General features: G+C 35.2%; 1 long non-coding RNA gene across 1 annotated transcript; it reads left to right on the forward strand.

Moving 5' to 3' along the window:
- The first annotated feature begins 374 nt into the window (after window positions 1–374).
- Window positions 375–4858, forward strand: LOC138387335 (uncharacterized). The gene is made up of 3 exons (XR_011233933.1): window positions 375–488; window positions 731–932; window positions 4656–4858. It is a non-coding gene; the product is annotated as an uncharacterized lncRNA (long non-coding RNA).
- The last annotated feature ends 1138 nt before the right edge of the window (window positions 4859–5996 follow it).

Consider the following 5996-nt stretch of genomic DNA (forward strand, 5'->3'; position numbering starts at 1 on the left):
ATACAAATGAATCCCTTAGTTGGGCATATTGCTGTATGGAGATGATGGACAAGCAGTTGTTCCCTTGGGAAACAGAAGAAACAGCAGCTCAGTTTTCCTGCCACTGCACTTACTTTCACTGTAATTAGTGGGATCTCTTCATGTAAGAAAGATCCACTAAGAAGGGTGATGGATGATATTTGGTGCCTATTTGAGTAAGTTGCTTTGGCCTCACATAAAAGTACTGAGAATAGCAGAAAACAATACTGTATGTCATATTCAGGAGCTGAAGCACATTTATTGTGACATTTGATGATAGTAATGTGCCTTGGTACCATATTATTTAGTGTGCCATTCTCAGATCTTATGTTGCCATAACGACAGCGCATGTGTGTGTGTTTAGTCAAAAGATAATCCTTTTTCTTCTCCCAGTCAATTTTTTTTCTTTGATCTAAAGAACTTGCTTTTCTCTGAAGTTGTTCACAATATGGCATGATAGAGGAGCACAGGTAATAATTACAGAAACTTCAATAGAAAAAGAATACATGTTTTAAATGAAAGATTTAAGCCCCTTGCCTTATGTCCTAGGACTGCTAAAGATGACCGAAGTGAGTCCTGCCTGTGCCTATCATAATAGCCCTTTCCACCTTATCAGAGACCAGCCAAAGATACAAAGATTATGCCTTTCTTGATTAATCTATGTGACAGGGGAAAATTGTGTGTTTTCTTTTGTTCCTGCTTTTTTCCATAGAGTGCCAGAGGCAGAAAACTACTATGCTTCACTAGTGACTCATAAGAAAACTTAATAGAGGGTCACTAGAGCTCACTGGCCCTGCAGTACCTGATTGATGCAGTCCCAAAGTTAAGTAGGCTAACCTTTATTGAACCAAGCACTTCAGAGGTATGGGAAGAAGTATGAGGGAAGGAGTCTTCATATTCTGGCAATGAGGAGAGTAGGTCTGTCATATTTTGCTTTGTGTTATCTATACTTTGTTTTCATTGTTACCTATGGAGTGACTATATTTGTGCGTGATTTATATTATCTTGGTAGTTTAAAAATATAGGTAATAGAGTCAGACATCCTCGTGTAATCCTCATTTTCTTAGACAATAAAGTGCATGTAATAAAACGTATCTCATAGTTTTGTTAGTGAGATTCTGTTAAATAATTTATGCAAATGTTTAAAAGACTACCTAGATAAAACTTTGAGTATAATCAATGTTAATTCCTATAATTATATGTAGATATGTAGAAGATGCTGAGGGGGCTCTTCGGGCTACTGCTGAGCTGATGACATATGCCCTGGACCCCTGGAAGTCACTGTTCCTCCTTTACCTGCTGTATAGATGAGTTCATCAAGTCCACATTTGATAACCCTCTTGGTTACTCTCACCCATGACCCAAACCAACACGACTGGCTGTTAAGAGGCACTATGCCAGGTATTTGATACTTCATAGCATTTAATATGGGAATATGGGTCTGAGTGTTACATAAACCATTCTTTCATATACTTTACAATTTTGTAGAAACATCACATTTATCTTCTCAAATATGTACACACATTTAATATTTGATATGACTATCTTATCCCAGTGGTTCTCAAATTTAGCAGTGCATCAGAATCATCAGGAAGAGTATTACAAACACAGGTTCATGGGCACTTCTACACTGGTGTTCTGACTTAGTAGGACAAGGTGGGGCCACAAAGCCTACATCTTGACAACTTCTAAGGCTATTCTGATACACAATCCAGTTTAGGACTTAGAGTTGTGTAGTACTTCTTGTATTTAAACTTATATCAACTTTGTGGTTAAAACACACACACACACACACACACACACACACACACACAAAACAAACCACTTGTTCCACTTTCTACTTTAGTTTTCCTTCTTCCCCATGTATTCACAGCAGTGATAAGAAAGAGACAGTAAGATACTCTACATGACAAAATATAGGATGTACTGTGTTTGCTTTTACCATAATTGGAAGATATTCCAGAAAAAATGTTGACCTAAGAGAAACAGATTCTATAATGTTTTGCAAAATTATCATTACGATATCCATGCATAAAAATCACTGAATTTAATTTTTGAAAATTTTTCTTTTCTCCAGACCTTAAGTATTGAAACATCTTAAATATTGTGCTCGCTTCAAATTTATCTCAGCAAAAAGCAAGGACTATAGTCTATCACTGTAGTCTATTTTCGTATTCCCATTTATGGGGTTGGCCATCATTTTAATGTTAAGTAATTAATGAGATATGAAAAGTGAAACTATTATGGAGCCTTAAATCATTTAAAGTCTATTCAGTATTATTACATCTTTGACAGAGGAAAATAAAATCCATGATGAAAATGAGAATTACAACCTCATCTAAACTAATTTAACTATGGTTTTTAAATATCGCTTGCATCAACTCATTGGCCCTCCCTGATAACTGTCAGTTTCAATATATAAGTGATTGACCCAACTTTATAATATTCTACATAACTCCTCAGATATAGCTGACAGGACTGAAAAATGTGTGGGATTATTTCTCGTGTGTTTACCACAGTCCTGCATATTAAATTTGGCTAGTTGATTGCATTTTCTCTCATATCATCTTTCCTTTAAATTTTAGCTTTCTTTCTTTTTCTTTTTTTTGTTTTTTGTTTTTTTGTTTAGTTTCAATTAACTGGCCAAATGCTATCTAACCTGGTAGAGGCACCAACTAGTAACAGTGCTATCAAAGGACTCAAGCAAGCATTTATGTTTTCTGGAGATATGTGAGAATGTTCTGTTCTGCTTGTTTACAGTAGATGGTTCATTAAGCTGTTGGAAAAAGATTTTTCCCCTGCTTACAAGAGTCAAACTCTGTGTGATATGTGACAATTTTTTAGGCAGCCCCAGCCCTTCAAGACACTTGCACCTTTTCATGCATTCTGCCCGTTTCCAGCATGTGCCAGCATATCCTCTATTCTTCTCTGAATTGACGCAGTTCAAGTCCTGGTTTTAAAAACTTTATTATTTATACCCTATAAAAAGAAAATGTCATAAACTCGATGTAAGAATAAGGATACAGTAGTGAATGTTCATTTTGTCACAGTTACTATGAGACTGACAAATAGAGAATGTACAAAATAATACAAAATAGGGAGTTCAAATGACCTACATTTTACTCTATCAATCTGTGTTGATCTTGGGATAGTTCTTACCACACTGAGACTTTGTTCCCTCATATGTAAATGGTAAGTTGGAATAAAGATGCTTACTCTCTGGGTCACAAGGTTGCTATGAGTTTAGAATAAGGTAACATATGTGATGATACTTTGAACTTGGAAAGTATTATATAAGAAAAACTATGGTGTTAAAATAGGTAACTTCTGAACCAGTATCTCAGTCATATAGAGTGAAAGAATTAACAGGCTTTTGTACACAGATTTGGCCAGATATCAGTACCATGATTCAAATATTTCTTCTGTGAAATATGTTTAATAATGCCTAAAAGTTAGGACTTCTCTGAAGATGGAGAATAAAGTTTATCTCTAGACTGCCTCTCCCTCAGAACCTCCACTTCATAAAACTTGTACTGTTTTCCGAATCCATACATCTCAAGTTTGTGAAAGTTGTACACATAAAAATTTGATTATATATATAGAAAACCACCCTTCCGGCTTCCCATTGGAGCTGGGTGCCTCCATCATAAAATGTATCTCACCGTGATTATATTTTTTTCACTGCATCCTAGGCCATACCATAAATTCCTGGAAACACAGCACAATTGGCTTAACTGGCTTTATATTCCCAAGGTCTGACAAATGTCAGATAGTTAACACTCAATAAACATTCACAGAATTAAAGTAAGTAGCTCTGTAATGTACATTCAATTGATGCAAAATATATAAAAATGCTGTTGTAAATCTTGGTTCTGATATTAATATTCAAAATTTCCTCTATTATTTGGAAATAATAAAAAATACCCTCTCTAATATTGGTATTATGCTGAGAATTATAATGAGATACGCTTTGTTCAGGGAAAGTGTTTTTCTGTAATAAACTGAATATTACAGTAGAAGTTCATATAAAAAAATCCCGGTATATCTTGAAAGTCATAATCTCATTTCTCCTTAAAGACTTTTATCCTGTATCCTTAGAACATGTATCCATATTTGAGATATTATTAGTGCTATTTAAGTTCCAAACCACATGCAAGTTTCACCCAAGTGACTAGTACATCTCTTTACACAGAAGTCATACAATCCACTAAGTGTGTTTACTTACAGTGGAATTGTATTTGGTATGGATGATATGAAACGAGCTTTATAGTTCCCTTCTGTTCATAGCAAGAATGAATAAAAGACGAAACTTTCTCAGTCTGCCAGCCTTTGCTTTATTTGATCTCTCAAACTGAAAAAAAATTAAATGATCTCATTCTTCAGGTACAAGGAGTATTTGGAGCTCCCATGAAATAGCTTGCCTGGCAGTCTTTCATCCTCTTCCTGCATCTCTGAAGGATTTGCAAGGCATTGTGAAAGCACCACCGTCCACCCTCCTCATTTTCTTGGTCCTTTCTTTCTATTCCCCTCAAAAGTATATAGAAGAGATATCAGGGATTAAAGGAGGTAATGATCAGGATTGGTAATTGAGGTGGGAAGCTTTGCCTACAATCCTAAGGAATGTTAATTTCCCCCAGAGGAACATTAACAGTGCAAGACATGGTGAGAGTCACAGATCCATGGATGGACGATCCTTTTGAGGACAATAGAGAGAGAATTTGTTTAAGTTTCCTGAGTGAGAAAACTTCCAGATGGCAGGCCCGAAACTCAGTTGTTCCTGCTCAAAACACAGAGCTTCCTCAAGAGGAAGATAACACTTTCTTTCATCAGAGGAAGTGAGAGAAGTTTTCAACAGCATTATTCTGAAACTGGAAAACAAAACGCGTGTAGGGAATTTTTTTTAACATAACATAGTTAGTAGACATGCCCAATGTTTTGCAATTAAGGCAAAAAAAAAAAAAAAAAAAAAATCAACCCACCCTCTTATGCCAAAATACAAAATATAATATGTATGATGCATATGAGTACCTCTCCAATCAGGAACAATAGCACAGAATTCTAAGAGAGGTCAACACAGCCCAATGTATGAAACAAACTAAAAGAGATTAAAGAGAACACAGAAGTGACCCAATTTACTCTTCAGTCCTTCCTTACATTGGAGTTGGTACTCATACTTAGTAAGGAAAATTGCCAATCAGTGTTCATACGTGAATATAGTATGTAGGTGATTATGTATCCATTTAAGTTATTCAGTGACTGCATTTGTTTAACCATTTTGAAATTGAGTTGTTTTTAATCCACTTATTTGATTGAAAAGTTCAGATTAATACAAACAAAAAGCTCAAATGTACATCAATAGATCATCCCTATAATTCCATGCAATTGAATACATATCAACAATAAAGAATAAACTATAGTTACACAGAACAAGGAGAAGGCTGAGTAAAAGAAATCAAACACAAGTATATTTAGTATACTATTTTATTTATATTAAGTTCTGAATAAAGAAAAACTACTATATGATGATACAATTATAGAGATAAGAAAAGATGATTTTTATGGGGGGTGGGTAATTGAAGGAGGCCTCCATGGGGGGTGGGAAGCTCTGAATAACTGCAGAATTGTTCTTTGATCTAGATGCTGGTTACAAGGATTTAATCACTAGGAAATTTCACGAGCTATAGAGTATGACTGTTCACTTTGTTGTTACTTATATCATTCCTCATTTGAAAGAGTTCAAAACAGACCAAGAAAACCCCATACCAGCCAAGGATGTAATAAATATATAGAAGAAATATGTGGTGGGACAATTTTATTGTCAACAATTCTAACATTTGACATCCTAACCAGCATACTCTACACTTTAATGAACAATTTGCCATCTTCAAGTATCCTAATACTTCACATTTGATGCTTTGGTCCATTTTGTTCTCCCAGCTTGGATCACCTACCTGCACCCTTCCCTGAAGTCACCCATT

This window comes from Eulemur rufifrons, chromosome 7 (assembly GCF_041146395.1).
Source record: "Eulemur rufifrons isolate Redbay chromosome 7, OSU_ERuf_1, whole genome shotgun sequence".
Taxonomy (NCBI): Eukaryota; Metazoa; Chordata; class Mammalia; order Primates; family Lemuridae; genus Eulemur; species Eulemur rufifrons.